This window comes from Thunnus maccoyii, chromosome 6, assembly GCF_910596095.1.
Source record: "Thunnus maccoyii chromosome 6, fThuMac1.1, whole genome shotgun sequence".
Lineage (NCBI taxonomy): Eukaryota > Metazoa > Chordata > Actinopteri > Scombriformes > Scombridae > Thunnus > Thunnus maccoyii.
This window is the reverse complement of record NC_056538.1, coordinates 15,347,772-15,360,000: the sequence shown is the minus strand read 5'-3', so window position 1 is coordinate 15,360,000 and position 12,229 is coordinate 15,347,772. Positions and strand designations below refer to the sequence as shown.

The 12,229-nt window shown below is 39.1% G+C and overlaps 1 protein-coding gene across 5 annotated transcripts in view; it reads left to right on the top strand.

Moving 5' to 3' along the window:
• Positions 1 to 12,229, top strand: part of pdgfd (platelet derived growth factor d) — a 62,459-nt gene that overhangs the window by 20,426 nt on the left and 29,804 nt on the right. The window lies entirely within an intron of this gene.

The following is a 12,229-nucleotide window of genomic DNA, read 5'->3' as shown; positions in this document are numbered from 1 at the left end:
TGTTGTATCCAACTGAAAGGACATAATGCACATGTAGTGTGCTCTTGTCTATAATTACATATATAGGCCTGCTGTTTTCTATAATTCATGGATATGTATACCCCAGCTGCCCCGGCATGTATGTAACTCTCAGCTGAATGCTTGTGTGGTCTGCCTAATGCACTGGACACTTCCACTCAACCTTTCTTTAAACATGCATTTTCCTTCTTGATCATCATTTTGTTACTTAGAGTGAAGAATAATTGAAAGGTCTTGCCTGTCTGTCATTTTTCCCCTATATTCTGCCATCCTCGCCATGCCATTGCACTCCAGCATCCCAATTCCCCACACTTTTATGCTGACTGCAAAAAACATGCAGTCTCTTTGCATAATAGAAAGTGATGGAAGTTAATTGCTCTCAGCAGCAAAGGTGGGGCTACACTAAAATGATGATCTGAAAGAGAAGAGTAAAGTGAGAGAGACAGTAGTGACGCACAATTTTTGTCGTTTTTTTGATAATTGTCAGTGTATTAACACAGGTTTGGCATGGTCCTTGAGGATGAAATAATTTCCAAATGTGGAAGTCTATATCAGTCATTGATGAGCATAACCTAAAAAGGCAAAAAAAAAAATAGAGCTTCAGTGATTCCGTCATGGTCAGAAAGAGAAGGAGACAGAGGCAGAGAAGATGGTGCAGGATGGAGGGAGCAGAGGAAGTGAAGGAGAGAGAGGAGGAGAGATGTGGGGCGAGAGCCGATGCTGACCAAAGCTGACACCCCTCGGCATGCAGTGTTCAGCCCCGGGGTGTGTGTATGTGTATGTCTTTTTCATGCCTCCATGCTTGTGTGAGCGTGACTTAGAAACAAGGGAGAATATTTAAAGCTGATTTGTCATGAGAGAGTGGCAAAACAGTGGAGCCAGCACAGGCTTTGATAAGCAGTGCAGCAATGCGCACGTGCACACACACACACACACAAACACACACACACAGGCCTTGAGCTAACATTTAGCCAGATGGAAAAGGCTTTGGTTATTTCTCATGGGTGGAAATACTCTGAGGGTGCAAGTACAGCTTCCCGCATCAACAACCAATACACACACATACACCCACACAAAAATAGACCCATATATAGTGATGAACAGATGTGCACATGCAAACCTACTTTACACACATAAACAACCAATGACATAAACACACACACACACATTCACGCGTGCACACACAGTGTTTAGCAGCAGTTTTGCTGCTAATGGGCAATGTTTTACACTCTGTTGCCAAACACAGATGAATAAACAATTCAGCAGATAACTGGGAAGGATAGAAAATGGGGCTGTAAAAACAACAACAATAATAGTAATGATAGAGTAAAATTTTTTTTTCTTTTTGAAAGCGTAACAACACCAAAATTAAGTTTTTTGGTAATAAAGTTCTTTTTATTACTTGTCTCAGATAGAATAAAACAAACAATACATAAAAATCTGTCTCAAAGCGCCACCTAAAAGATTGTATTAAGACATGTCATCAGTGAAAGAAAACACTCAGTATAAAAGCAGATTATTGAAGGTGTGGCCAATCACTTTGAAAGATCATGATCCATGCTCATTTTCAAATGCAACACTGCTGAAAGGGATCAGATTTTGAGCAGGAGAGTTGATCTGTGAATTGGAGCCTACAGTTTTTTGCTTTTTTGGTGTTTGACATTCATTATTTATAAGTTTTGTGTTTCTTTCCTACTGTGACTTTGCCAGAACTGCAATTTAGAGTTGTGGTTGGAGACAGCTGGCACATAGCTACTGATGTTAACAAGAACATGAACAAGATATTTGATATTTGAAGAAAACACAACACACGAACCTGAGTTATGGTCAGTGTCAGTGTCAATGTCAGTGTCCCCACACTTCTGCGTTGTCACACTATGTAACCACAAGGCTGAACAGATGTTTACCTTTCACTCCTTGGTTAACCTTTTAAAACATGCTGGAATAATAACTTTATTTATGAACAAGATATTTGATATTTTAAGAAAACACAACACAAGAACCTGAGTTATGGTCAGTGTCAGTGTCCCCACACTTCTGCGTTGTCACACTATGTAGCTACAAGGCTGAACAGATGTTTACCTCTCACTCCTTGGTTAACCTTTTCAAACATGCTGGAATAATAACTTTATTTATATAGCGCTTTTCAAAAACAAGTCACAAAGTGCTTTACAAAGACATAAAAACCAGATGAATTACCACATAAATAATAAATAAATATAGAATTGTTACAATAATAATGACAAGCGAGGTATGAATTACTAAAACACAGTAAAAACGAGTAAAGTAAAAACAGAAGAATAACTGATTCAAGAGAAAGCAATTCTGAAAAAGTACATTTTTAAGAGAGATTTAAAAGAAGACACAGAGCTAGGAGACCTCTGCCAGAGGATCTCAGGCTTGTAAGGGGTTAGTAAGTCAGGGGCCAACTCCAAACGCGCTTTAAAAATAAACATTAAAATTTCAAAATCAATTCTAAAGCAGTATAGAGATGCTAAAATCGGTGTTATGTGGACTCTTCTATTGGATTCTGTGAGAAGTCTCGCTGCAGCATTTTGAACTAGTTGAAGTTTGGAGAGGTTGTATCAAGTGAGACAGGAGTACAGTGAGTTATAGTAGTCTAGGTGGGATGTAATGAAAGCATGGATAAGTTTCCAGATTCTTAGTGGATAAAAAAAGATCTTATTGTTGAGATATTACAAAAATTAGACAATTGGAAGGGAGAGTCTTGGCAAAATCTGAGGGTGTAGCTGTAGCCTACCTACTCTTGAAGTCAAATATCACTGTAGGTGATTGGTAGAGCTACTGTTCATCCAAGCCATATCCAGATTTACTCAGCATTCTCACTAACTGCAGTATGAATAAATTGTCAAAAATAATCTAATTTTGTTCACAAACTACTGTTTTGTTACATTATATTATCGTCTTTCCCTTTCCAGATACCCTTCTTTAACATTCAAACAATACTGGGATTGGTTTCATTACTCCCTGGTCAAATTTACTCTGTCTGCTCAGAAGTGAATTTCTCTTTTCCTTAATAAACTGTCACGCAAGCTAAGACTGTTTTAATTTATTAAATCGATGCAATAATTTGGTTTCACCTGTAAACTAACTTTATAGTCTTAAAACACATCTAAACCCAATCCACAGCGGTTGAAAGCATCTCTTTTTTTATAGATAGAAACTGGGAATGCCACCACAAATGAGAACAGCAGCACTGCGTATCTCTGGGGAGTTTTTCACAGCTGAAAGTGCATGTATTAGGTAGAGTATGTGTCCTGTTAGCTAGTGTTAGGGCTTATGAGAATTCATTTTGAGAAGATGAAAGTCAGACAGGATATGTTAGACAGGGGATGGCAGATGTAGGAAATGGGGTTGCCTTGTTATAGGTAATGTCCTGTGGGATTGTGTTTCTGAGTGAGAATGTATCATATGCAATCTGTCACTCAGGAAAAATACTGTTTAGTTTGCACGGAGTAGAGAGCTGGATTTTAAGGGGTGAAGTTTAATATCAGGAAAGTGTTTGCACTCCTGTGACTTCACCAAAAACAACTTTTAATGGAGAAAGAAATACAAAGTTTTACATCTTCATGATCAGTTCTGTTCTCGTGACTTCAGTACTGTCTCCACAGAGCTATTTTGTAGGTCTTTGATGCAATCTGGTTGCTGGGTGATTGGAGTGTGATTGGTACTTGGATCAGAAATAGATCTCAGAGCCATGTAGAACATCACACCCTGGCACTGGAGGTGGGAGAGCCAAGTTTAATTAGTGAGAATTTACCCACATACATCCTGGCACACATGCTTCCATGCAAATACACACATTCAATCAAGAACTTTTACTGAGAACTTGGCACGTGCACAAACACATTTTCATTGGCCCCACGCACACACACACACACTACACCAAACCACGCAGTCACGCAGCATCATTGTCACAGTTATTTAAGTGTCAGATCAGGAGTCTGAAAGCTTAATTGCCAGTGTCAGATATTGTGTGTGTGAGTGTATTTAAATCTAGGAGTGTGAGTCAGACTGTCGAAGATATTATCAGCACCAGTGACATCATCTAATTTCTTGAGATTGCAGAACTTAAACTTTCCGTCAAGTTTGGAAGAGATTATTGTTATGTGACTGGTTTAGAACAAAGGTCCTGTAAACACACCATATAATAAGACTGATGATTTTGTGGCTTTAATTGATTTGAGTTATGTGCTGTGATCTTATGTTGCAAAGATTTTTCAAAAATGCAAAAAAATACAACCGTAGCAAATTTGGATACATTTTTAAAGGTGCCACTGCCTACCTTTTGTTATATGCTCCCGGCAAGTCAAAAGCCAGGGCCTCAACCTGCTCTGAACTGTTGCTTTCTACCTGACATCAGATCACCATGCATGCCCACAAACGGGTGTCTATTCTGTAGCCTTGGTTTCTAAGGTTGTTGCTAATGTTTTTCCATGTGTTGCTTGCTTTGTCCACTTGCATATTTCGGATCAGATTTTGGCTTGAACATATACAGGTGTATTTGAGAAGTTGACATTTTGGGTAAAGAACAAGAAAAAGTAGTGAAATCCTACTACTATAGTTTGTTTCATAGTTTGTTCACATAGTCACTCGAGCAGTGGGAAGTTGGCCATGACACAGCTTCTGAAAGCTAACCAATTAGATCGGAGTGGGCTCATTTGAAGGGCGGGGCTTAAAGAGACAGGAGCTAAAATAGCCTGTTTCAGACATGCTGAACTAAGGGGCTGCATAAAGGGCCAGTGTATGATAAAAAAAGTTTTTTGTGCAGCAAATCATGCAAAGATATACCTGTAGAGCCCCAGGATAAAAATGTAGACCTAGAAATGTGAATATTATGTCCCCTTTAAGACTAAAATTAGTTGCAAGTCATTTAGAAACAGTAGACACAGTATTCATCCAAAATAAGAGATCTGCATGGAACTGTTTATTCAATCCTTCACCTGCTTGTTTGCCACAGAATTTTGGACCATTACCAACCACTCATGAAAATGCACCATCCCACTCCTGCCCTCTCCTTTAAACATTTTGATCACTCCCACCTGCAACAATGCTTTCAACTGAGAATCTGTCTGCTCCATCCCACTGGGAAAATAAATACATACAAAGCCCATATGGATTTTTTTAAAATCTAAGCTTCAGCTTAATGCAGTGAGAACTATAAGTGGATAAAGACACAGATTGTCTCTCTGTTTCTCTGATGCTTTTTGTCACTTCCCTCAATAAGAGATACAAACCAGATGCTGGAACATCAGGCACCAGAGCAGCAGTGGTAGTTACTGTGGGCAAGCGAGACAGACAAATTAAACTGAAACTATTTGGTAACATATTTAGAGGCGATTTACTGGAAAAACATATCTTTACATGCATAGTTAAGCCCAGTAATAACAGCCTCTCATATTTTTTTTATATTTAATTCATCCTGTGCCCATCCTGCAGTGATATGATTTTGTCAGTGAAGCTGACATTTGTTGATATATTGAGCACATTAAAATAAACCCTCCATGTTGTAGTACAGAGACAAATAACCAGACAAAAATGTGTCAGTGTCCTAACTTCAAGAAAGCACTTTGTACCCCACTGAGCCCCCAACATATGTGTTGAGTGCTTCAGGATGCTACTCAATCCTGATTTCATTTCAGCCCTTTATCCAAAATCACAGACAGACTAAATATCCCCATTAGTTTCCAGCACTGCAAATTCTCAGGATTGGATCCTTAATCGAAATCTCTGCGCTCATCATTGTATCATTTGCATTAATTTGCATTGGTGTCATTGACATCGCTGCATGATTTATAGTAAGGTCAATGGTGTGACTGAGGAACAGCATCCAAAAGAGCTGGGTGCTGCTTGAGCAAATCTGCATATTTTGTCATTTCTCATTTTAGTATCTTCCTTCTTCTTAATGCTTTCTGTCTTTCACTCACTTTTCACCCTCACACAGACACACTCGCACACACCTGTGTTCATGCAGCATAATTTAGAAACATTGTAGAAAAATTTAAAGATCCCCTCCAGAAAGTTTTTAAAGACATATAAAATACTCTGCTTTGAATAATAATTTGTGTATGGTCTGGTTCTCCACAAAAAAGTTCAGTTAACTAGTTAAACTTTTTTAAAATTGCATGTACTCCTTCCTCTTCATTAAGAATTCCAGAGTCGATGAATATGCAGATATTGTTCATTTCAAAAGTTTAATTGCTGGATACAAGATTTCTCCTACTTCATTAAAAAGTCCATTCTCAGAGTATGTGCACTGGAGACTTCAAGTTTCCATATGACAAGAGGGTTTTCAGACCTGCACTTTGTAGTCCAGTTAAATCGATTAATTTTCCCCCTTGACACAATTTATTTGGCCAGGTCTGAACACAGTATTCATTCTTGGGTGCGTGCCAACACAAGCGGTCCCAAGCGAATACTCGAACAGTTTGTTTGTGGCAGGAATGTGATCTGACCTTGATCTGATCCAACTACTAGGCATAGTCTGCGAGTTTGAGCTAAACAGCTCCTGTAGCCAGGTATGCTTTGCATACTGGAATGTGTATGAGCAAATTTAACAGCTGCTAGCAACAAGCCGGATAATTAATTGAGGTCTGACATGGACTAGCGCCACGAAGAACAGTATTTGGCCAGAGGACCTTCTACAGGGCCTTATTCCTGTGTTTATGTTCTTGCTCCTGCCCCAGACACATCTGATCAATGAGCAGAGTGAATGTTCTCATGTGGCTTGTAGTGATGCATTTTGGTTCACTTTTTTTTTTGTTTGAAAACGAACAGACTAAGGGGAAAACACACCAAGTTTACCAACCTGTGTACTGATTTGAACTGGAGCAAACAACCTCTAGGTTTGAAAATGTGTTAAGTTGTGTACGGGACCAGGATTGGCTTCCAATGTTAATAATTAAAGAACAGAGACAAGAAGTACTATTTGAAACTAATGCATGAAGGAGTAAGTTGGGGAGAGTTTATATTTTCTCTTTTTACATACTCCCATCCAGGTAAGTCAAAGGTCAGTGTCAGCTATAGAGCTGCAGCCTTGAATCTGTAAAGGATTTGAGGTTGGCCAGAGACCCTCCAGCAGGTTGGATAAGGAAATATTGAATTTGAATCCAGGTTATTGTGCAGCAAGTCATTGAACCTCTAGGCTTCATACTACCCCCTGATAATTTTATTTTTTCACAGTAGTAGCAGTAAAATCCTAAATGTCATGCAAACATCACAAGCAAGATGATATCATATGACCTTTAAAGAAACTCATTAGTTCTGTTATTTTATTGTTTGTTTGTTTGTGGTTTTTTTTAGTTACAATTTTTAATTTCAGTTTCAGCATTTTAAACACAGAACATACAGTATATGAGACAAAACTGTGGGGAGTACATGAAACCTTGCATACTTGTCACAAGTTCAGAGTTATGCAAATGTGGATATAGTGGCCACGTGCACAAATACATTGGCATGCATACATACTGTATATGAATTCACAAACATTCAACCCATGTACACATACAAACACTGACAATGTCCCAGTGCCCACTCAGACCCTTATCAAAGTCTTTCAGTAAACAGGCTGCTTTCTCCATGTTAAAGAAGTCTAGTTAATCCTCCAGCCCTGACTCCCTTAAGAAGAAAGCTGGCTGGCTTTTGCTCCTTCGATTTGAGAAGTATCAGTCTCTTAAGTGAAGGGCAACCTAATGCCCAAAGGCGTGTATTCATGGGATAGTTATATTATCAAGGTTTTTTGTTTTGTTTTGTTTTTTACCCAAAATGCATATGGTAGGAGAGAGAGGAAGATCAACATCTAAAATCTCTGACATCGTGGCATGCACTTCTAACCACAAATATTTCACAGCAGGATAGTCCCATAACAAATTCATAAATGAATCATTAATACCACAATTATGCCAACACAAATCAGAGGCATTTACAGTCATCTTTACTAGTCTGACAGGAGTCATATATGCTCCATGTAGAATCTTATATTGAATGATCTTGTATCTAACACATTTGGATAAACGTATGACCAATCTCCATATCGAGGCCCACTGTGAGCATCCAAGTGATGCCAGGGTTATATTCTTATGTTGGGCCAGAATCAACTTTTTCAACCACTCCCAACTGCCCACTTGATAATGTTCCTTGTATGCCAATGACAATGGATACCTTGCGTTATACGAGACGTAGTAGTTAAACAAATCCGGAACTCCTAGGCCCCCTTTAGTTCCTGGTATAATTATTTTTTTGTATGCAATTCTGGGTTTATTTTTGTTTCAAAGGAATTGAGTGAAGAGGGAACGTATCTCTTTGAACCAGCTGTCAGGAACCTTAAGAGGAATAGAAGAAATTATGTATGTAAGCCTAGGTAATATGTTCATTTTCAAAAATTCAGCTCTGGCCCATGGAGATAGTGGTAAAGCTGTCCATCTATTAATGTCATCCTTCACTGCATGGAGGATAACAGGACCGTTCAGACTGAATATTTTGGCTACAGGGGATATAATATTGATTCCTAAATAATTAATTCCATTCATTTGCCACAAAAAAGGTGTACTCTTGAGATCAGACCTATAGGTATGGGAATTGAGAGGTATTACCTCACTTTTATTCCAGTTAATCTTATACCCTGAAAATCTTCAAAAGGTATTGATTAACTGCTGACAGACAACTGGTGGTAAGGAACTGGTCTACTGAGGGTAATATGTCATCATGTTCAATTTATAATTACATTTCATGTAGGTTCACACCATGTATATCCATTTTAGCACGAATCGTATAAGCTAAAGGCTCAAGAGTGAATGAATCAAAAGTAGGAGACTGACAGGGCATCCTTGCCTTACTCCACGTTGAAGAGGAAAAGACTCTGAAATTAGGCCATTAGTCCTGACTGATAAATGCGGGGCACAGTAAAGGGCCTTTACCCAAATAATGAACCTTTGACTGAAGCCAAACTTTTTAAAAGTATAAAACAGATAAAGCCATTTGATTCTATTGAACAGCTTTTCTGCAGCAAGTGATGCAGCGAAAGCCAGCTTGTCAAGGGAATCTGCCCCCAGTAATACATGAATGAGCCTCCACATGTTGTTCAAGTTCATCTATATGGACTATGGATGGAACTACCCCTTCCAAACGAAGAGTCACTGCCTTTGCCAGTATCTTATAATCACATTCGGAAGGCTTAAGGGCCGGTAGTTCCCCACTTGTCTTGGATCTTTTCCTGGTTTGGCAAAAGGCATATGATGGCTTTACACATAGAGGGTGGCATAGATTCACATTCAACAGTCTCTTCATACAGTAAAAGTGGAATGGGGAATATCTGCTTTTTAAAGCATTTGCAAATTTCTGCACCAAATCCATCCTCACCAGGAGTTTTCCCAGAAGCCATTTTCATAATTGCAGTTTCAATATCTGAATGTCTTAAGGGGACATCCAACAACTGTTTATCTATCTCAGTGACAGACGGAAGATCCAAATGCTCAAAGAACTCATCCATTTCCCCATTACTAACCTTTCTCTCTGTTCCTTATAGTTTTAGTTTACTGTTTAAATAAATGACTAATTATCATTACATCACATTGAAGTCTTCCATTGTCATCTCTGATTGCTGGAATAAACTGTCTGTTTTCTATTTGCTTTAGACTATTAGCTAGAATCTTGCCTGCCTTGTCACCCACCTCAAAATGAAACTTTTGTGTTTTGAATAAAGCGTAAGCTGTCTCCTAATGTAACATCCCCTTCAAGTCCACTCTGGTGGCAAGAAGAGATTTCCTAAAATCTAATTTGGATGGGTCAGACATTTGCTGTTCCTCCAATCTCCTTTATTTGTCACTTAATTGCAGATTTTTCTCTGCTTGCTTGCATTCTCAGCTGTAGAGGAGCTAATAATCCATCCTCTACAGGTGGCCTTGAAGGCTTCCCATGCAGTAGCCAAAGATGACACTGAATTCAAATTTATTTAAAAATATTCTGTAATTATGTTTCCTATGTGGAAGACATGTTTGAAGACATAAGGATGTAGTCTGTAGAGTAGGAATTATGTCGGTTTTAATAGAAAGTATATTCCCGACTGTTGACGCAATTAAAATCATCCCCAACAATAAGGGAGCCCTTCATATAATAGTAGATCACAGCCCGTTCTCATTCCCAGGGCACCGAATACTGACACTTTGTCATGCCCCTTGGCGTTTGTTACCGATCTACAAGACACCCATCAGCATCAAGACAAGACGCACCAGGCTTTCAACTAACTCCAATATCATTATTAGATGCCATGACACCGATGACGTCTACATAAGGTGACATTTTCCTTCTTAGGAGGAGGCGGCTTAGCATAGTGTCCTTCTTAAGCACGTGAATAGTTAGCCATACCGTCCTTTTTGGTTGTAAAGCCACTCCTGATCTCAGTGAGCTTTAAGCAAAATTTTTTGCCCATTTCGGGGTTTCTTCCATGGTGCTGGGCAGTGGTGATATTGTGGTGTGGTTTGGTAACAGACATGTTTGTCTTTCTTCTTGCTGTTTTTCATCTGAGCGCAGTTAATATTAGAAGTCGTCGCTTTCCCTGTCATACCAGAGGGTTCAGTGGTGATTTACAGAGTATCTTGAGTCTATTTAGTTCCTCTGGGCTCAATTTCGAAAACTTTTGTAAAGTTTAGGCAGCATAGCCATGTCTAGTGCGTCATCGTCGTCAATCATCTCGCATTAGCTCACTTACTAACGTCCAGCCAGTTGAGAGAAAGCCAAAGCCAAATCAATATGGAACTGAAACAATTGTCAAAGCTCTACTGCAATTCAAAAGTTCACAATGTATAGAAGGTAGGAGATATGAAATTGTTTCAGTGGCGAGTTCAGGTGTGCATGACAAAAACAGAGATTTTGAGTATCTGCTCTGTACTATTTGTGTATGCTGCTGTAACAACATCTATCTATCTTTATAGCCTTCATACTATGTTGTAAAATGATGTCTACTATTAAGGGATAATTCTGTATACAAAGAAATGATAACAGTACCGTACGCACAAAGACAAATTCCCTTATGAAAATAGATACACATCTCACACACACACACACACACACACACACACAGAGCTCCGTTCCCCAGCAACCTTAGTGGGTGGAAGTTCCTGACACATAAGCACTTTCATGAGTGAATGGACTCACACAGTCAGGCTTCTGATCAGCAGAGGAAGAATCCCATTACAAACAAACTCTGCCCCAACACACACACACACACACACACACAAATATGCACACACACACACACGTTCACATCAGCATAACAGCTAATAACTGGAGGTACACACCCTTTCTCTAATACACAATACATGTACACACACACACACTTAGGTACAGTGTTAATTGCTGAAGCCAGATTTTGCAGAACAGTGTGACTACAGAAGAACGTTGAATGACCGATGAGACAGGATCATTGAATGACGCAAAGAAGAAAAACATAACGAGAGGGAAGGATGGGATGAGACAGGAGGGTGGAATGACGGGGGTTTGCAGTGAAGAGGTGGAGAGGGCCAAAGCTTCATCATCATCTCCCTGGGGTGCAGGGTATAGTGCCTTGATTATGCATTCAGCTCTCTCTTCCTTGCAAAAACCACACACCCCTCAGAAAAAAACAGCCCTGTCAGCCTACTTCAGCACACAGTCTGACCTTCTGAGTGTATGTGTGTGCGTGCATGTGTGAAAATTTCCCTCGTTTTTTAGAAAGTCATCAATAAAATGATGAGGCCAATTAATTACATTTTGTAATACCGATGAACAATTATTATGCTTTACACGCTACTTTAGAAAGTACCATTTGTAGCACCTTTTGTAGAAAAAGTCAGTAAAGTAATAAAGCTAATAATCACTGCCCATGATAGCTAATAGATCCAAGACAATTTCTTTTTAATTTTCTTTTTGCAGATTCTTTAGGTGGTTGGTGGTATATATTATCATGTGCGTACTTTATTTTAGAGAGAGTGTGTGTGTGTGTGTGTGTGTGTGTACGGTTGTATGGGTGCGTAGTGAGCTAGTAAAGTAGACTGACCATACTGACTTTATTGGGGACATTCTGTACAGTATTTTGTCTGTTTTGGCATAGCAGTGTAATGTTCCTTTATTGTAAAGACTGACACTGTTATTTACACACACTATAAGCAATTTTACGCAAAGCACAACATGTTTTACATGCTGCACTCCATGTACA